Raw genomic sequence first — 27,514 nt, 5'->3', positions numbered from 1 at the left:
CCACATAATCCTCAAGTGGTTCGATGATGGTTTCCACCCGGTTACAGGAAATGAACTGCCACAAAAGATAATCCCTCACCTGTATGGCAGTGAACTGGTCCTCGATGGTGGTTCAATAAGGGAATCCCTGCAAATGACAATTAGCTGAAACTCAAGATCTACTTCACAAAAGTGTTCATCTAATAATCATTAATATCAATTCTCTTCATCAGAGTAACAACGATGGTGATTACCAGCTGGTTGAAGTAGCGCGTCTTGGTGGTTTTAAACCAGCAAAAACGACTCTCAGGACCCCTTATCATCCCGAGGAAGTATCCCTTAACGTCCACTGCCTAGAAATAGAGAAACCAAACTAAACATTAGAACTTGTAAAGAAGGATGTGTGTGCTTGTATCTCAGCTGTAGCACTGTAGAATACCCCAGACAGGAAGGTAAAGGTGCGTGCAGAGAGGAACTGGATATTTTGCCAGGCGCTGATCAGCTCACCAGCATCGAGCCTCTGTGAAATGAAGAGCATGATGAACATAACTGCTTCCTATCACAGCGATTTTATAATAACACAAGTAACATTCTCTCGCTTTCTTTACAATCAGAACAACCCTGTGAAATCCAGTGATCAGCTTTAGTAAATAAATGAAAGGTTTGGTTACCAGAAGGATGGGTGAAGATTCCTGGTCATGTTCTTTTGGAAGCAGCTGAAGGTTTGGCTCAACGACCTTAAAACACACAAACACCATTAGTAACTGCAATTAACACAATTTTGTGATGACACAATGAACAACCCCTTACCTGAATGCCAGGGAAACTGTCCTCACAGTTGTTATGGTAAGGGAATCCCTGCAAACGACAATTAGATGAAACTCAAGATCTACAACCGCATTTCATTTAAGTTCTCTTTTAATAATCGTTAAAGTGGAACCTCTTCATGAGAGTAAGAAATACTGTGATTACCTCGAGCATCCAGCAGTGTGCAGTTTCATGCCAGCAGAGACGACTCTCTGGACTCCTTATAAACCTGAGGATGTCTCTCCTAAGGTCCACTTGCTAGAAATAAAGAAACAAAACTAAACATTAGAACTTGTAAAGAAGGATGTGTGTGTGTTTGTATCTCAGCTACAGCACTGTACAATACCCCAGACTGGGAGATGGAGGAGTCTGCAGTGTTGTAGTCAACATTACAGCAGGTGCTGTTCAGCTCACCAGCACTGAGGGGCTGTGAAAAGTAGAACATGAAGATCATTAGTGCTTTTTATCATAGCAGTTTCACACTAACACTTTCAAACATTCTGTCACTTGTAAAACCGAGCGATCAGATTTAGTAAATAAATGACAGGTTTGGTTACCAGAACAACAGCTGAAGATGTGGAGTGAGTTTCTGTGGGCAGCAGCGGCAGGATTGGCTCAACAACCTTAACGCACACGCACACACACACACACACACACACACCCTTAGACAAAAGCAGCCTACATGTTTCAGATGTAGTTGAAATATTTTACTGACACCTACCTGGAGGACTGAGGGAGTATCTGATGATTCTCCCTGCAAATCCACAGGTTCTGCAATAAATGAGTTTCATGTAAGTTCAATTACAACTAATATTTTCTGTTAAATCTACAACATTAAAATGGCCAAGTTTATTAATTAGTAGATAGGTAGAGAGACAGAGAGAGAGAGAGAGAGAGAGAGAGACCTTGTAAGTTTTACTCCCCTATTTACATCAACGGGTCTGAAGTAGAGCGTGTCTCCAGCTTTAAGTTCCTGGGTGTCCACATCTCTGAGGATCTGTCCTGGCATCTGAACACCTCAACTCTGGTTCGGAAGGCACAACAGCGTCTTTACTTCCTAAGGAGACTGAAGAAAGTTCACCTATCCCCCAAGATCCTGACCAACTTTTACCGCTGCATCATTGAGAGCATCTTGATGAGCTGCATCACAGTGTGGCATGGCAGCTCCACGATGTGTGAAAAGAAATCTCTGCAAAGGGTTGTGAAAACCGCCCAACGCATCATCGGCACCCAACTACCTGCCATTGGGTCTCTTCACCACAGTAGATGTCTGCGCAGAACACACAAAATAATCAAAGACTCCTCCCACCCGAGTCACAAACTGTTCAACCTTCCATCCAGGAGGAGATACAGGTCCATCCTCACCAGAACCAGTAGGTTTAGGGCCAGTTTTTTTCCTTCAGCCATAAATCTACTGAACTCTACACTACACCGCTAGGACACTCATGTCTTTCTACACTTACCACTTTACAGTTCTGCTCCACTCTGTACATTCTGTTAATATAATATTTTTCACTGTTAAACATTCTGTTGTACATTCTGTTATAATATAATTATTGTACATATTGTCCATTTCATAGATTACACCTAGTATTATCTATTTGTCTATCTATTTATATACATTTACATATACTATATTTATACATACTATATAATATATGTATATTATCTGTTACTGTTGTACATACATTTTACATAATGCACACATTTTTAGCTCAATTATAATTACACCTGTCACTTTATCTACTGTAAATATTACTTGCACATACTTCTCTATGCACACTCTGACATAGCCTTATTTATCGATGTACATATTTACATATTTATCTGCACCTGTTCATTGGCAGAATTTCTACTATTTGCACTTCTGGTAGATGCTAAACAGCATTTCATTGCTATGTACCTGCACTCTGCAATGACAATGAAGTTGAGTCAGTCTATCTATCTATCTATCTATCTATCTATCTATCTATCGCACAGGGTTTCACGCTGTCCACCAGGCACCTCAAAAGCGATGGGCCAAAACCTTCAGATTTGAACGTTTGCGTGCTTCGCTGCATGTCAAAGCTTTTCCATAGGACAGAAATACCTGTTCTTGTCTAGACCTGATCGGTGAGCAGTACACCCCGTATGGCTCGCCAGCTCATCACTGTGCAAACACATTCACGCACTCGCTCATACCTAATAGCAATTTGTTTCAGCTGATCCACCTACTGGCATGTCTTTTGGAGGTGAGAGGAAACCGGAGAACACCGGGTGTACACGCACGGGGACTCCGGACAGACTGCAAACTTGTGACCCTGCAGCTGAGAGGTGGGACCTCTTTTAAGTCTTTTGAGACAGTCTGTGCAGACATTCTGTTGACGTTAAAGCAAATTTGTTTAAACTGCTGTTTCCTCAGGTGTAACTCATCTGGAATTGGCGTAAATCGGCACTAGAGGCCAATCCTGGGTGCTGCACCCAGCCGCACGAGGCCCACACACCTGTCTGTGTCTCCCTGGTGGTCTAGTGGCTAGGATTCGGCGCTCTCACCGCCGCGGCCCGGGTTCGATTCCCGGTCAGGGAAACGAGCTCTTTTGCGCGCCCGGCCAGAGCTAGCGGCCGCAAGAAGCTGACACACTGAAACGGCGTGCTTCCCGGAGGCTGGTAAAAGCTGTCCTTCGAGCCGGATTTGAACCAGCGACCTAAGGATGTCCATTCGTAAGCACCTACAGTCCTCCGCTCTACCAGCTGAGCTATCGAAGGGAGGGCTCAGAGCTGTCTTTTGGCAGCGACCTGGCAAACGGGACCCCTGGCGATTTTGTCTGTTACGAGCCACATAGCGCAGCGGTTTCAGGGGCGCTAGGCCAGATTTACTGGGGCCTATAAACGTGCTTGTCTTCTTCACCGACAAACTTTACAATCCCGTTTGCAATCTCAGGTTTCTACGCATGGCCGCCCTCGCCGGTGCGTTGACTTAAACTAAGTAAATACAGAGAGGACCTAATGCGCACACAAACGGCGTGCTTCCCGGAGGCTGGTAAACGCCATCCTTCGAGCCGGATTTGAAACGGCAACCTAAGGATGTTCATTTGTAAGCACCTACAGTCCACCGCTCTACTAGCTGCGCCAAAGTTCAATAGTCTGCTTCGGGTGGGGAAGAAAGGAAAAAAATGGGGAAGGAGGGGAAGGAAGAAAAGAGAGAAGAGAGAAGAAAAGAAAGAAAGCAAAGGAGAGACAGAGTGCCACGTGTGATTTATATGCACCTGTTTTGTAATTTTTTTAATTAAAACAAAAACCTACCAATATTTATATTATTAAATATATATGTTGAAGCACACACCTAAATAAACTTATAATGATAAAACAAAGAATACATTCAAGTCAGGTCAAGAATCTTTTATTGTCCTTTTGACCACATATAGCTGATGCAGTACACAGTGAAATGAGACCATGTTTCTCCAGGACCCTGGTGCTACATAAACAACATAACATAATTACAAAACACAGAGCTAAGGACGGAAAGTAAGCTGTCCTAGCTTCATAAAGTACATCGTGTGCAACATGGTGCAAACAGTGCAAGACAAAAGACAGTGCAAGACAAGACAACAGAAAAATATTATTTAAACATCAGATATTTAAATATAAAATACATGTAACTTTGTAAGAATACAAGTGCTATATGCAACATATCTATATTTTCTTTATTTTTTTGAGCAACTGTTGTTCTGTCATCATCTCTGTCACTGGACAATAAATTCTGGCCTTGTCTTGGCTATGTCCAGTTGCTGATGTCCTAGAACAACCACACTTTCTGCAAGTGTCGGCCTTCACCTAATGTATGTACGTGGTTGACGTGGCACAGGTGGTTGAAATGCTGTTGGAGGAACACGGCTTGGTTGATGGACCATCAAGTAGGGTGGAGCGCTGCTGGGCTGGGGAGTGCTGGTTGCTGAGGCTCCAGGGTCCATGTCCAGGGTCCGAATGCGGGTTTGGTGTGGGGACCATGCTTGATAAAAGTGCTGGGCTCGATGGAAACAGCACCAGTTTGTGCCAGTATGCGTAAAACATGATGAAAAAAATATACATTAACAGTCTACATATATGGCAGTAAAATTTAAGCAGTGGGTAAAGAGTTTAGGTGAGATATTTCAGATGTAATATACTGAGATATTTACATACCAAATTCTCCTCAATAACTTGAGTGGGAGAATCTGAAAAAAGTCATGTGTCCACAGGCCTGCACTGGACATTTACTTATCTGTAACATTAAAAAAAACACTGTCAGTTAAGTAAACTCATTAAGATGAGGTTTACATCACAGCACGTAGCACTACACTCCGTTACAAATATAAAAGCTATACATGCTTAAACTATTGCAATACATTCTCAAATAATATATACAAACTAAAGTCACAGTTAAAATATGAAATCTAAACTAGTGTGCGCTGGGAACAGTTTAAAGATGATGCATCCAACCTCTTCCTCACTCTAGCTGACGTCACACACACACCCACACACACACACACACACACCCACACACACACACACACACACACACACACACCCACACACAGTAGTGGTCTGAAGTACGTATTGCATTTAAAAATTAATATAAAATAAACTATAATACTTATCAGCATGAAAAGTAATAGCACACTTAAGCACAAAATGAGCAACATTTTAGCGTTGGATACGACTTAAAAAAACAAACCTCTTCACTCACGCTAGCTGACGTCTCACACACACACACACACGCGCGCGCACACACACACACACACACACACACAGCAGCGGTCTGAAGTCCGGGAATAATACATTTACAAATCCATATAAAAAACTATAATACTTATCAGCATGCAAAGTAATAGCACACATAAGCAGCACTGGAACCATGTTTCTAGCCATTACCGTTTAGGACTAGTAACCTTTTACGTGCTTGTTTACGACATCTACAGATGCTCGTTTACGGCACCTACTGAAAATCTCAGAGAAAGACCGAACTGTACAGAAACCAGGAAGTGAAGTCCGTGAAAAATGCATGTACAAATTAATATAAAATAAACTACAATACTTATCAGCATGAAAAGTAATAGCACACATAAGCATAACATGGGCAACATTTTAGCGTTGGAACCATGTTTCTAGCTATTACCGTTTAGGACTAGTAGAGAGTCCAGGAACCGTAATAATAATAATAATAATAAAAAATAGTGACGATAACAAGAGTGTGATTGCGTAAGCAATGTTGCAATGTTGCATTTCCAGGAGAAAATGCGAGTGTGATTGCGAATATGTTGCTTAAACTATTGCAAGACATGCTCAAATAATATTTAAAAGCTAAAGTCACAGTTTAAAAAGTTTAAGGTAGTTTATGTGGCTGTAGAGTAAGAATTCAAGCTGTAGGAACAGTTTAAAGATGATGTGTCCTTAAAAAACACCTCTTCCCTCACTCCAGCTGATGTCACACACACACACACACACACACACACACACACACACACACACACACGGTAGCGGTCTGAAGTCCTTGAAAAATACATTTAAAATCCATATAAAATAAACCAATGTTTTTTTTTTCACACCAATTTTTTTTGTTACATGTTTTTTAAATAAGAAAAATGTACTTTATAAATAACAAATAATGTATAAAACAATAATAATACATAATAAAAGAGAATGTAAAGAAATAAACTGGTTTTACGTTGAATTTACGTTGAAGATCAGACGAAGATGATGGCGGAGGTGGAGGAGATTGGAGGAGGAGGGTGGCGTTTTTCATTTTGTGCTCTATCGCCTAATTTAACTTACTCGCTACACACTTAATGCTACAATTAATTGCTAAATTTAACTTACACACTATGCTACACTTTATTGCTACTTTTTTTTTTTTTTCACTTCACCTAATCATCTTCATCTCTGACTTTTGCCTTTTTCGCCACGCCCTTTCACTTGCAGGGCGTTTCAATAAAAACCTGTCCAAGGAGGTTTGTTTCTTCCTCCCTTTCAAAATGTTTGGAAAATGAGTGAGGAAGTGTCGTTACACAGCGCCAACGCACGACCTGGAGTGATAACCATGTGAACTGACCGCTTGCTGGGCTACCAAGTGGCGGGTGGCGTAAGCTCGCTCGCTCGTAACTCAGATCTCGGCTCATATCTTAAAGCAAAAAATTGAGCGAGTGACGGCTCGTATCTCGGAAAACTCATAAGTTGAGTCACTCGTAAGTCAAGGTTTCACTGTATATATATATATATATATATATATATATATATATATATATATATATATATATATATATATATATATATATATATATATATACACACACACCCGTACACACAAATCTGTACACACACACACACCTGTACAGGTGTTCTCACATGGCAGCGTCCTGCCATCCAGAGCACACCAACAGTGTGGGGCCCAACAACGTTGCTAGTGCTAGCTATAGCTTGGCAATCAAGTTTTTCTGAATGAAACCGATAGCATGTTGCATTAGGTATTTGGCTAGCTAGTGCTAGCTATAGCTCGGCATTCGTGTTTTTCTGAATGAAACCGATAGCATTTTGCAGAAGCTATTTGGCTAGCTAGTGCTAGCTATAGCCCGGCATTCGCGTTTTTCTGAATAAAACCAATAAACACATGCATACACACACACATACAGACACACACACATGCACACACGCGCACACACAGACATATACACACCTGTACAGGTGTTGTCACATGGCAGGGTCCTGCCATCTGGAGCACACCAACAGTGTGGGGCCCAAAACGTTGCTAGAGCTAGCTATAGCTCGGCATTCATGTTTTTCTGAATGAAACTAATAGCTTTTGCATGAGCTATTGTGCTGGCTAGTGCTAGCTGTAGCTCGGTATTCGTGTTTTTCTGAATGAAACCAATAGCATTTTGCAATAGCTATTTGGCTAGCTAGAGCTCTGCATTCATGTTTTTCTGAATGAAACTAATAGCTTTTGGATGAGCTATTGTGCTAGCTAGTGCTAGCTATAGCTCGGCATTCATGTTTTCCTGAATGAAACCAACAGCATTTGCACAAGTTATTGTGCTAGCTAGTGCTAGCTATAGCTCGGCATTCGTGTTTTTCTGAATGAAACCAACACACATGCATACACACACACACACCTGTACAGGTGTTCTCACATGGCAGGGTCCTGCCATCTGGAGCACACCAACAGTGTGGGGCCCAAAATGTTGCTAGAGCTAGCTATAGCTCTGCATTCATGTTTTTCTGAATGAAACCAATAGCATGTTGCATGAGCTATTGTGCTAGCTAGTGCTAGCTATAGCTTGGCATTCGTTTTTTTCTGAATGAAACCGGTAGCATTTTGCATTAGCTATTGCGCTAGCTAGCTATTGTGCTAGCTAGTGCTAGCTATAGCTCGGCATTTGTGTTTTTCTGAATGAAACCGGTAGCATTTTGCATTAGCTATTTCGCTAGTTAGTGCTAGCTATAGCTCGACATTTGTGTTTTTCCGAATGAAACAAATAGCATTTTGCATTAGCAATTTGGCTAGCTAGTGCTAGCTATAGCTCGACATTTGTGTTTTTCTGAATGAAACCGGTAGCATTTTGCATTAGCAATTTGGCTAGCTAGTGCTAGCTATAGCTCGACATTTGTGTGTTTCCGAATGAAACCAATAGCATTTTGCATTAGCGAGATTGTGTACATACTTCACATCTGTAATGTTTGGACAGTCACTTTCACTTTTTACATTCTAAATTGCACTACTTCTCCTGCATGTCACTTTATACAGTATTTATTTAACTTATTCTAGCTCTATTCTAAAATTGTGTACATTTGTACAGACATCTCATACCTGTGTAAATGTTCGCACCTGACACCAAGACAAATTCTTAGTACTGTAAAGTGCTCTTTGCTAACCCTTTGCTGTACCCGGCAATAAAACCTTTTCTGATTCTGATTTCTGATTCTATTTGGCTAGTCTGTCAGTCTGACAAAAAAAAAGCAGCATGAGGAGAAAAAACACCTAATAACTTCACTTCATGTGATAACTGTTCATAGAAATCAGCTAATCGTGACATTCACTCAGATGTGTAGGCTGGGATTAAACCATTAAGACACCAGTGTGAACATGTTTTAGCACAAAAACTGAGTGAGGCCTCATGGGGCTGAGTCGCTCATATCTTAAAATCCAAGTCAGGATACTTACTCTTTGTACATGGGAGTTCCTACATCCCAAAATACATGGCAGACGCAGACTGGCTACACAAAAAAGTGCACCTGTCTGTGTACGTGCATACACACACACACACACCTGTACACACACACACATCTGTACACACACACATACATCTGTACACACACACATACACACACCTGTACAGGTGTTCTAACATGGCAGGGTCCTGCCATCTGGAGCACACCAACACTGTGGGGCCCAAAAATGTTGCTAGTGCTAGCTATAGCTTGGCAATTGTGTTTTTCTGAATGAAACCAATAGTATTTTGCATTAGCTATTTGGCTAGCTAGTGCTAGCTGTAGCTCGGTATTTGTGTTTTTCTGAATGAAACCAATAGCATTTTGCATTAGAATGTTGCATTTCCAGAAGAAAATGCGAGTGTGATTGCGAATATGTTGCTTAAACTATTGCAAGACATGCTCAAATAATTAAAAAAAACCCTCCTCCCTCACTCTAGCTGACGTCACACACACACACACACACACTTGAAATACAATACATTTAAAAATCCATCTAAAATAAACTATAATACTTATCAGCATGAAAAGTAATAGCATACCTAAGCAGCATTTTAGCGTTGGAAGCATGTTTCTAGCTATTACCGTTTAAGCGATATGTTGCTTAAACTATTGCAAAACATTCTCAAATAATATATAAATACCACTCTGACCGGGTCTCCAGCATGGGAGGCGGGCGCTCTACCAAATAAGCTAAACTGCAGCTTGTAATGTTATTGAGATCAGTGGTACTAATACTTTACATGCACTACCACTAGCCACCGTCAAATACACAATATATGATATACACGCTAAATATGCTTAAACTATTGCAAGACATTCTCAAATAATATACAAACTAAAGTCACAGTTCAAATATGAAATCTAAACGAACTAGTGTGTGCGCTGGGAACAGTTTAAAGAAGATGCGTCCAACCTCTTCCCTCACTTCAGCTGACGTCACACACACACACACACACACACACACACACAGAGTAGCGGTCTGAAGTCCGTAATGCATTTAAAAATGCATATAAAATAAACTATAATACTTATCAGCATGAAACATAATAGCACACTTAAGCACAACATGAGCAACATTTTAACGTTGGAACCATGTTTCTAGCGTGTGCAGGAAGTGAAGTCCATAACAAATGCATTTAAAAATTAATATAAAATAAACTACAATACTTATCAGCATGAAAAGTTATAGCACACTTAAGCTCGGGCGCGCTAACAAATAAGCTAAAGTGCAGCTTATAATACTACTGAGATCAGTGGAGTAAAGGTAGTAAAAGCAAGGTGACTTATAAGCAAGTTGAAACATGCTTTATACAACTCGCTGCACGGCACCTAGCGCAAGCCTCCGTTACATATATAAAAACTATACATGCTTAAACTATTGCAAAAAATTATTGAATAATAAACACAAAATAAAGTTAAAATATGAAGTCTACACGAACCAGCGTGTGTGCTCTGCTTAAATATCAGTTTAAAGACGATACGACTTAAAAAAAACAAACCTCTTCCTTCACTCTAGCTGACGTCTCTCTCTCACACACACACACACACACACACACACACACACTAGTGATGGGAAGTTCGGATCATTTTACTGATTCGGTTCTTTGAATCTCGTTCAGCAAAATGAACGAATCTTTTTTCGAGTCATTTCGTTCACTTCAGCAGAATGTAATTAAAATGTTCCATGTTAATTCCCCAACACATCTACTCACGCACATATTGATCACATTTCGAATAAGAAAGAACTGTCATATTATAAGTAATAGCATACCTGTGTCTTGAGGCTATGCAGTCTGAGCCGGAAACAGAAAAGATTAGTTTATATAACAAGTCTTTGGATTCACGTTGTTCGTTCTTGTAATGTGACTGCTTCCTGTCTCAGTATTTTATGACAAATACAATATTACATTAGTATTATTGACTTCATAAGGTATTAAATTATAAAACTATAAGATGATATAAAATTATCAAAATATTTATGCAATAAACATTTTCTGAAAAATAATAATTCTGTCAGTCTCCTTTTTTATTGTTTAATAATATGACATTAAAGTATCACAAGAGCGGTTCTAGAGCATATTCGAGTGCACATTCTCTTGGTATTTTTGTGTGTGTGTGTGTGTGTTTGTGCATGCACAGAGATGTCAGACAAAAGTCATGTCTTTTCGGTTCTAATTCTTGATTCTTCTCAGCAACACTTTGCAAACTAGTTGATGTTTCTTTATCAGCGCACATATTACACAAAAATGCTCTTCTAAAAATCACGTCAATTCAAATATACATGAATATGATTCCACATCATCGAGCTGAGCAGCACAATTCAGAACCTCCCCAATACACAATTCATGAGTCTTTGAAATGTGGAGGGGGCATTCCGGAGACCAAAAGCCATGACTGTATACTGGAGGAAGTTGCCCGGGGTAGCAAAGGCAGAAATCTCAGATGCCCATGAAGTGAGGGGTACCTGCCGATAACCTTTTAACAGGTCCAGCTTGCTAGTAAACCTGGCTGTGCCAACACAATCTACACAATCCTCCGTTCTAGGAAGGGGAAAGAGTCGATAATCGGTACAAAAACGATGCGAGGCATCAGCCTTGGACACTAAAATACAAGGTGAACACCAAGGGCTCACTATGGACAGCTAACCCACATTTAAGTAACTACTCTGTTTCTTCCTTCATAATTGTTCACTTAGCTGGGGTTGTTCTACATGGGTGCTGCATGATCACCTCACCTAACTTTGTGTGAGATGGGACATCAGCAAACAGACCAGGGAATCTTGTAATCAGGGCTTTGATAACCTCCTGGAAAAATATAGGCCACCCTGCCAGTTTCGTAACAGAAAGGTTACACAGATTTGGCTGTCTGCTCTAAAGGAGTTTGTAAAACTTTGCCTGTAAGCTTCAGGCACGCGCTTATTCACATGAAGAACAGTAGCCTTAACAACTTCATATTCTAGACTCTGTTCAAGAGTGAGAGCGGAGCAGGCTTCCTCAGCTTTTCCTGACAGTTTACACTGCAACAACAGCGTCCACAAACTTTTAGGCCAGTTTAACGTTGTGGCTATTCGCTCAAACACAGAAAAATAAGTATCAGCTTCATCTTCTCTAAATACAGGCACTAAACCAACATGTCGGCTAACATCGAAAGCAGGCTGGTGTTAACCGTCTCAGACCAAAGACACCCGACTGAGTAAGTAGAATACACAGTGGTGTCAATACTGCAGAAAAATCAGAGAGACACATTAATATGCTGCGAGCTCTGGAGATGTTTAATGAACTCTGCATTCTTTCCCTTTTCTTTTATAATGTTATCATGAATTGAAGGTATTCAGTTTCAAGAAAACAAACAGTTTGTAAAATACCAAAAATTAAAACAATAAAACTCAAACTCTATGTAAACTCGATGTGAATGCCATGTATTCTAATAAAGTCCATGTATTCAAATAGTCCATGACTGTCTGTGATTCAATGTGGCACATGTAAATGAACAATACATTACATTATACATTCATATCATTAATAGTAATTCACATCACAAACGTTTTTCCCTTTTTTAATCCACTTATTCACTGTCCACATAATCATAAACAAAACATAAAAACTATTTTTGCCTTTTCATTAAACAGGTCTGCCATTTCGTTTCACCCTGTGTTTCACATGGACGTAGCCATTTTGTCTCAACTACAATAAACTCGCCGCCATTTTGGCTCAACTACAATAAACTCGCCGCCATTTTGGCTCAACTCCAATACACTCGCCGCCATCTTGGCTCAACTCAAACTGGTTTCAACTCTGAAGCAAAACAGACATTTAACTCACATCCACGTCCACGTGTACTTATAATCCATATATAAAATTCTTCAAACACACCTATGAACTCATTTTGTGTACCTGCTTGCTTATCTGTCACTGTTTCTTGACACATTTGTTCACGGATCACACAAATTAATCAACCGCTTTACAAAATCTAACAACCGTTTCATCAAAACAAATTTATCTACACTCAAATGTATAACAAAACATCATGACTTATTTAATGTTGACAAGCGATTAACAAACCATATTTTGCTCACCTGCGAGCTCTAGAGATGTTTAATGAACTCTGACCTGAGCTCCGCAGTTCAGTGTCTCAAAAGCGCTAAGCGCCCTCTAGAGGAGACACAAAATAAAACACTTTCAGAGTTAGGGCAAAATACAGAAAACATTACTAAATTAAACTGAACATCATGTGACCTTGTTTCACTGTTTTGTGGGATGTCTACTTTACTTGTAGACGTACACTCTCTTTACACATTTGTTTTCGACCCACTACACTGGTTTACTGGCAAGGTCAGGAGCGGAGCTAGCGGTGATGCTGGCGCGATGGAGACATCAGTCCCAGTGGGGGCAGAGGATGCTGCTGCTGATGGGCAGAATTTCCGTGGAAGAGGCACTGGCTTTGTGGAGCAGCCAGGTCGAGCTTCTTCCAATCCGCATCCAACTCCTTCTCCTGAACGCGCAGCAACTCGCAGCAAATCTTACACTCTTGCCGCTTTATTGGCAACCCCAAACTGCATCCCGGGATCTACAGAGCCGGCCTGAAGCAGCTCAAAATAGGCTTCATCACCCAACCAACTTCCAGGCTCCGTATCGGCACCCGCAGCGCTGGGAGCCTGAGGTGGCCGAGTAGCGACGCCCGGAAGCACCTCCCGCTCAGGTAAGATCTGCTGCTCCACTAGTACCTCATACAACGCGGCTTTAACCACATTCTTGCTAGTGGGTCATGGAACCGAAATATTAAAGAAGTCGGCTATCAATAGCAGATGGTCTTTCCGACATTTCTCAAAAACTTCTAAAGTAAGACACAACGTAAAGTAACCAAATCAAATAATTTCTCATATTATATATATAATGTATACACTATATTGCCAAAAGTATTCGCTCACCTGCCTTAACTCGCATATGAACTTAAGTGACATCCCATTCCTAATCCATAGGGTTCAATATGACGTCGGTCCACCCTTTGCAGCTATAACAGCTTCAACTCTTCTGGGAAGGCTGTCCACAAGGTTTAGGAGTGTGTTTATGTGAATTTTTGACCGTTCTTCCAGAAGCGCATTTGTGAGGTCACACACTAATGTTGGACGAGGAGGCCTGGCTCTCAGTCTCCGCTCTAATTCATCCCAAAGGTTCGGGTTGAGGTCAGGACTCTGTGCAGGCCAGTCAAGTTCATCCACACCAGACTCTGTCATCCATGTCTTTATGGACCTTGCTTTGTGCACTGGTGCACAGTCATGTTGGAAGAGGAAGGGGCCAGCTCCAAACTGTTCCCACAAAGTTGGGAGCATGGAATTGTCCAAAATGTCTTGGTATGCTGAAGCATTCAGAGTTCCTTTCACTGGAACTAAGGGGCCAAGCCCAGCTCCTGAAAAACAACCTCACACCATAATCCCCCCTCCACCAAACTTTACACTTGGCACAATGCAGTCAGACAAGTACCGTTCTCCTGGCAGCCGCCAAACCCAGACTCGTCCATCAGATTGCCAGATGGAGAAGCGCGATTCGTCACTCCAGAGAACGCGTCTCCACTGCTCTAGAGTCCAGTGGCGGCGTGCTTTACACCACTGCATCCGACGCTTTGCATTGCACTTGGTGATGTATGGCTTGGATGCAGCTGCTCGGCCATGGAAACCCATTCCATGAATCTCTCTGCGCACTGTTCTTGAGCTAATCTGAAGGCCACATGAAGTGTGGAGGTCTGTAGCGATTGACTCTGCAGAAAGTTGACGACCTCTTCGCACTATGCGCCTCAGCATCCACTGACCCCGCTCCATCAGTTTACGTGGCCTACCACTTCGTGGCTGAGTTGCTGTCGTTCCCAAACACTTCCACGTTCTTATAATACAGCTGACAGTTGACTGTGGAATATTTAGGAGCGAGGAAATTTCACGACTGGATTTGTTGCACAGGTGGCATCCTATCACAGTTCCACGCTGGAATTCACTGAACTCCTGAGAGCGACCCATTCTTTCACAAATGTTTGTAAAAACAGTCTGCATGCCTAGGTGCTTGATTTTATACACCTGTGGCCATGGAAGTGATTGGAACACCTAATTCTGAATATTTGGATGGGTGAGCAAATACTTTTGGCAATATAGTGTATTTAAATGTACAGAAAAAATTACAGAATTCAATTTTTGCCACACTGCAGTTTTGGAAACAGAAAACAATGTGATTCTACTTTCAGTATCTAATCAGTTCCTCCAGGATTTTGTGATTCTGAGATCACAGAAATGAAAACAAGATCAAGCAAATTCAATTCAGTTCAATTCATTTGTATAGCGCTTTTAACACTTCTCTCAAAGCAGCTTTACAGAAGTATAGAAACATAGAAAAATGTATAAAGTTTAAAGTTAAATTAGTATTTAACTCTAAACACAGGAAAAACACCCTAAGATGATATGAGGAAGAAACCTTAAGAGGAACCAGGCTCAGAAGGGAAGCTCATCCTCATTTGGGTGATGATATTTAGAGGAGTTTGCCTTTTTTCAGTTTTGTCAGTGTTTCAATACCTGGCCCTTTAATTAAGCTACATAGAGATTGTCACAAATCATTGTTAAATCACATCTGTGATCATCCTTGTAACAATATGAAAATGATTTGATTGTTTATTGTATTGCGTAACTTATGAAACTGTATTTTCCTGTAGTTTAGGATTCCCCCTGCACTTCCTGATGAAATATTTATGATAAATACACATATGTATATACCACAATTTAAATCCAATAATGAAATGAAATATCACTTTTCCTTCCCATTCCATCATCCATTCACTTTCATCTTGCATGTCACTGTGTGTTTCTTCAATAAACATGACATCAATATGCTTTTGTCTTATTAATTCAAAGAGCATCGCTCTCTTCCTGTAGTCTCTCACACCGTTTATGTTTAAACTGCCCAGTCTTAAATTACTCATAAAATGAATAAAGAACGACACTGAGCAAGACAAACACAAAAAAAAATTAAGAGAAAATTAGAACACTTGTTTTTCATCATTCAACATGCTTAAACTCAACGTTTGCACAATTTTCTTTAACCTGTATTTCTCCTGTTCTGTTAAACCCCCAGCCCTGTTTCTTTCATTGCTACTCTTGCTGACTCTATAAACGATCCACCATCTGGAAAAAACTCCTCTACTTTAATTCCTTTCATCACTTTAGTTGTTTGCAGAAAGGAGTTAATTTTCTCAGGAGTATAAGCACTCCTCCTAGCTCTTCTTTGAGGGACCGAGTCAAGTGAGCTCACTGATTCACTCTCACTTTCCATTACTGAATCATCAGAGTTACTACAGATATCAGATTCAACTCCCATTTAATCATCCTGGTTTTCCTGAACCTGTCCTTTTTTTCTGATTTTTTCCCTTTGTCTTTTCCACTAGTGTTTCTCTTTAAAGTTGGTGTTTTAAGCAGGTTATCATCTTCTGTCATATCAATATCCCTTGAGTTTTCTACCTCTACAGCATCACCATTTGTTATCTCTATTTTCTTCTTTTCTATTTCTTCCTCATTACTTTCTTTCACACTCTCTTCTTGATCTTAAACCTCAATGCTAGATTTAACTCTTCACCTTTGTTGTTTAGAATCATATACACTTTTACAAACTGTGAGGTATGGGTTGTTCTGTGTGTCCTGTCCTGTGTTGGTGATTACTGTAGAGATTAGTTGATGTTCATCTGATTGTCCTCTAGATGGCAGTAGTACTAAACATACAAGTAGCAGAGATTACTTCAGGTTGGTCCACTCCGTACTCCAGCCCAGGCTTTCCTGATGATCCAGCTACTACCACCTGCAAGCAGTAATGGAGACCCTATAAAGCTGGGACAGAAGCCAGTGAGATTTTTAACAAATTAATATTTGTGATTTTAAGATCAGGTTCTGTATCACAAATTATTTGGTCCTAAAAAATAAAGTTTAAAAATATCAGAAACCTGTGGCATTATGTTTTGTTTCGCATCCATTCACTAGCACTGACCACACTTCATTGTGCAGCCATTCACTTGCATTTCATACTGATTGACTCTGATTATACTGATGTCCTGATTTTTGTTAATTTTGTTGTAATAAATATTATTTATTCCGCTGTGTCGTCTCCCTTAATGTTACATCTCTGAGCAAGGTGTAACAATAGGGGAAGGAACAGACATGAAAATGATGCCCCAGAGGTAGGAGTGACGACACAATGAAAGTCTACTTTTTACTGGTTATTATTGTAGCTGTATTTGATAAAAAAATTAGTTGGACTAACTCAATTAAATTACAGTGCATGGATGAGTGTCATGTCCGGTCTCTGCCGCCCCGTGCGTGAACCCGGACCTCCGTGGACGCTGCGTGCATCAGCACGCCATGGAGAAGACCCATATGCAGGATTCAGAAGGCACTGCTTTATTAACATAAACACAAGACATGGGGAAACTAACCTAATAACGAAGACATGACAACACTAACAGAAACTAAACCATGAACAGAAACTTGACTTACAAACATAGAACAATGACAGGTATAAAAGGATCCCTATTTATAGGGCACAACATTAAGACTAATGGGGAACAGGTGACATGGTGGGAACGAGAACAATAGGAAAGGAGTGGCACAAAAAAATACACACAATAAAGCAGGCTTCACAGAATCACCTGCCAGCTCCCTCTCTAGGCCTGGCAGGGAACTGTCCACCTGTTCCTGACAGAGTTGGAGCTATATATATTTATTGGATGGAAGTCCTGCCCACAACTGAGTTCATGAGTTATTTTTTTCAGTGCAGATGGTATTTACAGTACATTCTGGGAGGTTTTAGGAGATGACTTGCTAGCAGTACTCATTGATAGCTTGACCAGAGGGTCATTGCCTGTGGGATGCAGGAGAGCGGTCATCACATCCTTTTACTGAAGGTATTGTCAAAAACACTAGCTACCAGATTAAGAGAAGTGATTGGTCACCTCTTTCATATAGACCAGACATATTGTGGACCCAATAGATCTATTTGTGATAATATTTAACTGATTAGAGGTATTCTGGACATCTCTAGATCATTGGATTTAAATTGTGGTATATACATATGTGTGTTTATCATAAATATTTCATCAGGAAGTGCAGGGTGAATCCTAAAGTACAGGAAAATACAGTTTCATAACAGTTAAGCAATACAATATCATATCATTTTCAATCAAATTGTTACAAGGATGATCACAGATGTGATTTAACAATGATTTGTGACAATCTCTGTGTAGCTTAATTAAAGGGCCAGGTATTGAAACACGGACAAAACTGAAAGAAGGCAAACTCCTCTGAATATCATCACCCAAATGAGGATGAGCTTCCCTTCTGAGCCTGGTTCCTTTCAAGGTTTCTTCCTCATATCATCTTAGGGAGTTTTTCCTCACCACTGTCACCTCAGGCTTGCTCATTAGGGATACATTTTAGACATAAATAGTAACGTAACTTAAAATAATAGTAACTTTTTCATTTAAACATTTTTTCTATGTTTCTATACTTTTGTAAAGCTGCTTTGAGAGAAGTGTTAAAAGCGCTATACAAATAAATTGAACTGAATTGAATTTGCTTGATCTTGTTTTCATTTCTGTGATCTCAGAATCACAAAATCCTGGAGGAACTGATTAGATACTGAAAGTAGAATCACATTGTTTTCTGTTTCCAAAACTGCAGTGTGGCAAAAATTGAATTCTGTAACTTTTTCTGTACATTTAAATATGTTGATGCTTTTGATGCATAAGGAGTCAAAAATCAAATGGTGTGTATGCCTTTGTAACATATGCAGGCAATTTAACAAAGGTTTTACTGAATGATCTGTACCCCTGTAGACTATTTAAAAACAGCTGGAGTTTAAAACACAGAGACTTACAATTGTTTATTAAAATAAAGAAATAAAGAAGTGAAAGTCTAACCAGTGAAACTGTGTGATAAATTATAACACAATTAATGTGACATCACATTAGGCATCACATGCCATGTAAATGTAAGTAAAAGGGGGCGTGGTCAACAGCAGGAGAAGTAAAGGCAAGAAACAACCTTCTATACTTTTTACTAATAAAGAACTTCATACTAATTCATTACATTTTTACCCCCCAACACACACACACAGGGATATAAAATTGCCAACACTAATGCAGTTGACATCATAAGTTTAGATACTAGCAGAATATGGAAAATGTAAAACAAACAAACAAATAAATAAATAAGAGGGATCATAAAAATTGCATTTTATTTTTTTTATTTAGTTCTGCTTTTACATAAAGTTTACATATAGTGCACAAGATACAATAAAAAACTGAATTAACACAAATGAACCAGTTCATAAGTTTCTATAAGCCTTACTAATAATGTTTTCATTTATTTCATACCTAGTAGCATAACACAAAAAAGTGCTACATGACTGGGTTAGAGCATCTCTACATCTATACATAGCTATATATGTACACACAGATTTATTTGATTATTTATTTTTATCTTATACAATTTTACACTATTTCTTGATATTAGTAAGGAAATACTTCTGGTATAGATAAAGGTACATCTCATCTTATCGTCTAATCTAAGTAAGATTTTAGGTTGTTGTTCTTACATAAAGCATTATTTAGGGAAAATACCTTAAAAAATTTCTATTTCTTCTTTTATTAATAATAAAGTTACGGCTTCATTTAAGGATGTTTAACTATAATGAAGTAACTTGTGCATTTGTCAATACTATTCCATGTAAACGAATCCACTAAAATGTGTAAGATGGTGTCATCTCAGATTTTTGATCCTTTACAATTAGAATTTCAGACTTTAATCCTGACAGGTTGGGTCTTGAAGGATTTTTGAAGGCTATCTGTATTTTATTGTCATTTTCATTTCACATTGTAGTGAATGATTAAAAGTTTCTGACACTCTTTAAAAAGGATTTGTATTTTAGTGAGAAATGAATTTCATGTGTTTGTGCTAAAAAGATGCATAGAAATGATTTTGATGCATAGAAATAATCGGAAGGAGGCTGTAATAGATGCAATTCAAATATTTTATTAAAGATTACTAAATAAACACTATAATAAAAGATGCAACTATTTACAGATTTTGAACTATTTACAGATGAAGATCTACATAGAGGGATGAGGGAGGAGGGGGTGATGGGGGGCTTAATAGGAGGATGAAAATAGGAGAGATAATAATGTTAGTAACAATATAAAATATTTGAAAATGTTAGAATTTAATTACAAAATAAATTTATACTTACCTGTGGAGAGCTTGAGCAATGTAGGGACAAAATATGAAATGTAAAAAAGTATTAAAAGGGAATTAACTAGTGAAAAAAATTGTTTGTGTGTGTGTGTATGGTGGGAAATGGGGAGGTGTGGGGGTAAGGGAAAGACATTGCTCAGAGTCTCTCCAAAGTCTTCATCATCTTCTCTATGTGCTGCTGGAGGAGATCCGTAACTGTGGCTGAGCGTAGAATACATCTATAAGGCCTGTAAGCTGACCCTATCAACAAATTACACACACACACACAAATCCAGTATTATGTCACTGTCTTACAGATACAATGGTGAGAATTTGTGTATCGTGGCGTCAGAAGATATTCAACACTTACAATAAGCTCTGTGAAGTAGTTCTCTGCTTCAGGCTCCTCCTCATCTGCATCCCACATGTTGATGAACTCCAGCAGGTGGTCCAAGTATCCTCCCATTAACTTTAGGAAAGAAAGACGACAAGCTCTGTTAATGGCAGGGTTAAAATATGAGAAAAGAAAATGCAATAAAATAGATTGTGTTCTCAAACTACAATTCTAGCATCTCTTTTTAATCCATGTTAAGACTCTTACCAACTCAGGTGTTAAGTCGTTGGTTAAAAATCTGTATAAAACCCAGCAGAGCTGAGTTTCAGGGCCCCTTATCCTCCTGATGAAGGATCGAATAGTGTTCACTGACTAGAAATACAAAAAAAAAAAAGAGAACTTGTAAAGAAGGAGATGTGTGCGTTTGTGTGTGATGTGTGTGTGTTTGTGTGTGATGTGTGTGTATGTTTGTGTGATGTGTGTGTTTGTGTGTGATGTGTGTGTTTGTGTGTGATGTGTGTGTGTTTGTGTGTGATGTGTGTGTGTTTGTGTGTGATGTGTGTGTATGTTTGTGTGATGTGTGTGTTTGTGTGTGATGTGTGTGTTTGTGTTTCATAATAACACATCAAACATTCTGTCACTTTCCTTACAGTAAAAACAGCTTGAGTAAAGGTTTGTTTACCAGAAAGGTATTGGATGGATCATGTGCATAAGGCAGCAGCTGAAGATTTCTCTCAACATCCTTAACACACACAAACACAATTAGTCACTGCAATTAACACAATTTTGCAATGCCACAATAAATAATCCCTTACCTGAATGCCAGTGAAACCATCCTCAGTGTGGGCAAAATAAGAGAATTCCTGCAAATAACGGGAAGATGAAACTCAAGATATATTTTATTAAAATGCTCTTCTAAAAATCATTAATATCAAATCTCTTCATCAGAGTAATGAATACTGTGATTACATGTGAGAGGGAGGAGTCTGCAATGTGGGAGGGAACACTTCGGCAGACGCTGTACAGCTCACCAGTCCTGAGAAACTGTGAAAAATAAAGCATGAAGATCATAAGGGCTTTTTATCATAGCAGTTTCATACTAACACACTGAACATTCTGCTGCTTGGAAAATTCAGAGATTGCTTTTAGTAAGTAAATGAAAGGTTTGGTTACCAGAACAGCAGCTGTAGGTACATGGCGGCGTATGGTGGGATGCAGCAGAGAGATCGGCTCAACAACCATGACAGAAGGAGCCCTTGGTGTTTCTCTCGGGGTTTTAACAGGAGCTGTAATAAATTAGTTTTATATGTATGTGATTCATAATTATAACTTCAATTACAACTAATATTTTCTATCGTACATATAAACCAATAGTCAAGTTTATGAGTTGTATTGTGATGAGATTTCAAAATGGGTAGACATGTTTTCAAGTGCACTAGCTAACCATTAAATATATGCTATAATTTATAGCTAAGCATTAATTTAAATACTTTTTTAACCTTCCACTCATTTTTATTTTTGCTCTAATGAATAAATTATTTATCTTAATGATGCTACCAAGTTAATTATCCAGGCTTACTAACAGTGTAGTTAAACCTGTGTTTTCCACACCCGGAAATGAGGATTTTTCTATTTAAAAACACATTTTATGTACTAATCTTAAATGAACACATGTCTGAACAACAGAGAGAAAGGGAGAAGTAAAAAACTTTCTTTTTAATGCAGAAAAGTTAATAATATTGTGAGTTTGTTAGCTAGTTCACTCGTGAATAAACAGACAAATATCAGCATTAGTATTCAGCTTGTGTAAATTCACTGTACATGTGACTGATTAAAGTCTCAAAAACCTCCTGTCCCTGTCCATCATCCAAAATCTATCTAAATATTATACTGTATAATTATTTACACCTTCACCCGACTTCAGCAAGCTTTATACTCAATATGATATTGTGTACATGAAATGATTAGCGAAATGCGCTAGCTAGCTAACATACATCTGTAATCAAGTCCTTTAGGGCGCTAACTGGATAATCACTAGTCTAATCATGATTTAGTGTAAAACCAGTACTCAGGGTTGTTAAGTGACCTTCTGATGGGGGAAATATTTCATTGTGGAAATAAAATAAATTCTTAAACCAAGCTTAATGATTTTATTGTGTGATTTAAACCAGTAGCCAAGTTCGCTAGCACGATAACTAGCATGAGGCTAATTCGCGGCAACAGATGAGGTCGCTTGTGAGCTACATAACATTAGACTGTAACTGTAACTTCAACTGGATTTATTGTAAAATCAGTGAGACATTAAAGTCACGTGGTAGGATAAAGCTCTTCCTACCTTGAGGAGATCTTTTTCCCCGGAGGCTGCGGGAAATGAAGTAACTCACACCGGAGGAGAGAGTGACCAGACCCGCAGCACAGGCGATCTCACCCAGGGTCAAGCTCTTCAGGTCTTGCAGCATTACGCGGAAATCCATCGCAGAGTCAGAAGTCCTTCGTCGGGAGTCGCTGTTCGTGGTGTTGATGAAGTCCTTCGTCGGGAGTCGCTGTTCGTGGTGTTGATGAAGTCCTTCGTCGGGAGTCGCTGTTCGTGGTGTTGATGTAGTTGTTCCGATGTTCAGTTGTGCGCTGTTCAGATGAAGAGATGAGTTTTTGTAGAGCAGATGTTTGTCTGTATCCAAGGAGCAAATGCCGAGCTATGGTTTTAAACTACTCGATGTGACGCGTTATCACCATGGATACAGTTTAAACACAAACTATTCAAAGAAGCGCATGCGCACGTGACGTCTAAACATGCACAGATTCACGCGGCTCGAGACCCAACGTGGGAATACCTGAGATGCGGATTGGGGTCACGCAGATGATGATGATGATGATGATGATGATGATTATTATTATTATGTTTGTTGTCGTTATTAATTATAATTATGATAAAGTAATTACTATTATTGTATTGTTCTTATTTATACATACATATTGTTCTTTATACACTTATTTACTTACACTCATATATCAATATATACTTAGATCGTTCCTTATAGACCGTTGTTGCTCTAACTGTGTGAAGAGCTTTGTAAATATGAACACAGTACTCATAAATGCATGTCACTAACTGTCAGAGAAATTGTAAAACAAATCCAACAATCCCTTTGCGCCACCTGCTGGAGAATCGATGAAATGACATCAAGTAATCTGGGGCAATTTTTGTAAACGTTTTCTGTTATCAAGCAAATTTCTTGTCTATACTTTCTTTTAACCACTGTATTTTGTAATAAAGTTATAACAATAATAATAATTCATTATAATTCTATTCATTCATACAATTTCAGTAATTTATCTTCTTCAGTTTATAATAATAATAATAATAATAATAATAATAATAATGATGATAATAAATTGTAATCTGATTATAAAATAGAGAAAATATCAAGATAAAGTATCTTGTGTAAAAATTAATCTTGTGTTATTGCACAATTCTCATATGATATAGTAGAAATCCCCAAATCTATTGTACAGTCTCACAGCAGCAGGGAGGAAAGACCTACAGTACCACTCTCTCAAACACTTGGGGTGAAGTAGCCTACCACTACAGGAACTGCCCAGGGTCATCAGAATCTTCCAGAACCTGACCATCATCCTCCTTTCTCCCACCATCTGCTCTGACCTTTGTTGTAAAGTGCAGTGGAATTGTCTGTCCAGTCCAGTTTATAGTTGAGATGAACACCCAGGTACTTACCATTGAAACCAGAAGTTTACAAACACTGTATAAAAAGACACATAATCTTTTTTCTCACTGTCTGATATTAAATCAGACTAAATCTTTCCCGTTTTAGGTCAGTTGGGATTACCAAAATTATTTCTATTTGCTAAATGCCAGAATAATAAGAGAGAGAATTTTGTAGAGAATTTTTTTTATTACTTTCTTCAAAGTCAGAAGTTTACATACACAAAGATTACTATGCCTTTAAACAATTTGGGAAAGCCAAGATGCTGATGTCATGGAAGCTTTTGATAGGTCAATTGACAACATTTGAGTTAATTGGAGGCACATCTGTGGATGTATTGTAAGGCACACCTCAAACACTTCCTTGTGTGACACCATGGGAAAATCAAAAGAAATCAGCCAAGATTTCATCCTTGGGTACAATTTCCAGATGCCTGAAAGTGTCACATTCATCTGTTCAACAATTATACGCAAATATAAACACCATGGGAATGTCCAGCCATTGTACCACTCAGGAAGGAGATGGGTTCTGTGTCCCAGAGATGAACCTGCTTTGGTGCGAAATGTGTGCATCAACTGCAGAACAAAAGCAAAACACCTTGTGAAGATACTGGCTGAAGCTGGGAAGAAAGTGTCATTATCCACAGTGAAACGAGTCCTGTACCGACATGGGCTGAAAGGCCACTCAGCAAGGAAGAAGCCATTACTTCAAAAACAACATAAAAAAGCCAGATTACAGTTTGCAAATGGACACAGGGACTTAATTTTTGGAGAAATGTCCTGTGGTCTAATGAAACTAATATTGAACTGTTTGGCCATAATGACCATTGTTATATTTGGAGGAAAAAGGGGGAAGCTTGCAAGTCTGAGAATACCATCCTAACTGTGAAGTACGGGAGTGGCAGCATCATGTTGTGGGGGTGTTTTGCTGCAGGATGGACTGGTGCACTTCTCAAAATAGTTGGCATCATGAGGAAAGAACATTATGTATAAATATTGAAGCAATCTCAAGACATCAGCCAGGAAGTTAAAGCTTGGTTGCAAATCTGTCTTCCAAATGGACATACCACCAAATTAGTTACAAAATGGCTTAAGGACAACAAACTCAATGTTTTGGAGTGGCCATCAGAAAGCCCTGATCTCAGTCCTATAGAAAATTTGTGGGCAGAGCTGAAAAGGCATGTGGGAGCAAGGCGGCCTACAAAACTGACTCAGTTACACCAGTGCTGTCAGGAGAAATAAGCCACAATTCCAGTAAACTATTGTGAGAAGCTTGTGGAAGGATAACCAAAATGTTTCACCCAAGTCATATAGTTTAAAGGCAATGCTTTAAAATACTAAGGAAATGTATGTAAACTTCTGACTTTGAAGAAAAAAAAAAAAAAAATTCTCTCTCTCTCTCTCTCTCTCTCTCTCACTCTCTCTTATTCTGGCATTTATTTAGCAAATACAAATAATTTTGGTAATCCTAACTGACCTAAAACGGGAAAAGTTTAGTCTGATTTAATGTCAGACAGTGAGAAAAAAGGTTATGTGTCTTTTTATAAAGTGTATGTAAACATCTGGTTTCATCTGTAAAGGCAGTTAATCATTCCTCACTATGTATGCTCACCCTAGAAAAAATGGCATGTTTCACAGCTTACAAGAGGAGAATTTCTGTTTGTTTTGGGGGTTCAGTGTTGAATTATTTTGTGTTGTTACGCTCCACAGTGGTGGTTAATTTTGGATCAGATTTGCAGCGAGAAAATAATTCATTTGTTTATATTAATTGAAAATGTTTGATAAGTTAAATAGTATGATGATAAAAAGGGTTAAACTCTAAACAAATTGTTTTGTGACACCAAGTTAGTGTTGTGCAGTTCCTGCAGTTAACTACAGCTAGTAGTCAGTGTAAGTGACCTTTCATCTGAGGGTTTCATCAGTTTTCAAGATTATAACACAGAAGCAGTCACCCACACGTTACACAGCATACAGATCAGAAGAGTGAATGTCAGAATGAATTTACTGAATGTCATGACTTTCTGTTGGAAAGCTTTAAAAAGGTCTGTTTGCAGGTCCGAACCTGGAGACAGTGGCTGATTTCTGGAGAATGGTTTGGGAGCACAAATCTGCCACTATAGTCATGCTGACTAACATACGAGAGAGAAAAGAGGTAAAACACATAAATATAGCAGACAGTTAGCTCTGGAAATGCTTGCAAAGGTTAAATGGTTCTGAATCTGCGTGTGTTTCTAGGAAAAATGCTGTCAGTACTGGCCAGAGCAGGGCTGCTGGCTGTACGGATGTGTGAGGGTGTCTGTGGAGGATGTAACGGTGCTGGTCGACTACACTATCCAGAAGTTCTGTGTGCAATATGTAAGTCTGAAAAACAAATGAACAGAAGAATAAATAATGCAGAATTGCACGTATATATACCGCACATTGGCTCATGGTGATTTGTGAGGAATTTCATACATATAATGTAAACATAAATATGCTAATTCAGGCTAATTCCAGAAACAAACAATGGCATTTCTGTGGCATTTCACACTGACACTGTGGACCATATGTGTGTATGTGATGTAGCAGTAAATGTGATGCCCTCTTTTATGTTTTAATCAACATGCTGGATAGCTTCAATGTCTTTTTAGCCACTTCACTTTACTTAGCATATTGCACGTGCGCACACAACATTTCTTATAGCACAAATTGCGGTGCCCCTCTAAACTGGCCCAGACGCACACACACACCCGGAACCAAAATTACATGTAATCATTCATAACATCACATCTTTCCCACTTTAAAAGTAAAGCACTATCTTTGGGATTCTTTACTTCTATTACTAAATTTTATGCAAAAAAACAACCTTTTTTTTCTTTTACCTAACAGTAAAACAATAGTTGCAGTTTAACTGTGAGATAGTACAATCAACCTTTTTTTCCCCAGTCCTTGAAATATTTAACAAATTTCAATAAGCCTTTCAGGAGTCTCAAAAGTGACATTCTTACTTGGCACAAAGTATTATGGAACATGTGCCACACACAAGACCTGAAATAATTGTTTGGTCTGAAAACTACACACCTGGCAACACACAAACATCATCTGACATTCACTGAATTTAACTAGATGGCTGTTCCTGAGAAAATTCAGCAACTTATTATTTCAATCAATTTACGCTCTAGGCTTTCTCACAACAAATCAATCTCACTGTTGGATATAT

General features: G+C 38.9%; 1 long non-coding RNA gene and 2 other non-coding genes across 3 annotated transcripts; 1 reads left to right on the top strand and 2 right to left on the bottom strand.

The window, feature by feature from the left end:
• Positions 1–987: 987 nt before the first annotated feature.
• On the bottom strand, positions 988–2,200 carry LOC131358829 (uncharacterized). Its single transcript, XR_009205701.1, has 3 exons — positions 1,508–2,200; positions 1,344–1,409; positions 988–1,213 (listed from the first exon to the last, which is right to left on the bottom strand). It is a non-coding gene; the product is annotated as an uncharacterized LOC131358829 (long non-coding RNA).
• A 1,080-nt stretch (positions 2,201–3,280) lies between these two features.
• Positions 3,281–3,352, top strand: trnae-cuc (transfer RNA glutamic acid (anticodon CUC)). The gene has a single exon. It is a non-coding gene; the product is annotated as a tRNA-Glu (tRNA).
• Positions 3,353–3,442: 90 nt separating this feature from the next.
• Positions 3,443–3,531, bottom strand: trnay-gua (transfer RNA tyrosine (anticodon GUA)). The gene is given in 2 exon segments: positions 3,443–3,478; positions 3,495–3,531. It is a non-coding gene; the product is annotated as a tRNA-Tyr (tRNA).
• Between the last annotated feature and the right edge of the window lie 23,983 nt (positions 3,532–27,514).

Source organism: Hemibagrus wyckioides, linkage group LG09 (genome assembly GCF_019097595.1).
Source record: "Hemibagrus wyckioides isolate EC202008001 linkage group LG09, SWU_Hwy_1.0, whole genome shotgun sequence".
NCBI lineage: Eukaryota > Metazoa > Chordata > Actinopteri > Siluriformes > Bagridae > Hemibagrus > Hemibagrus wyckioides.
Note: the sequence above shows the minus strand (reverse complement) of the source record. Positions and strands in the feature narration are given on the sequence as shown.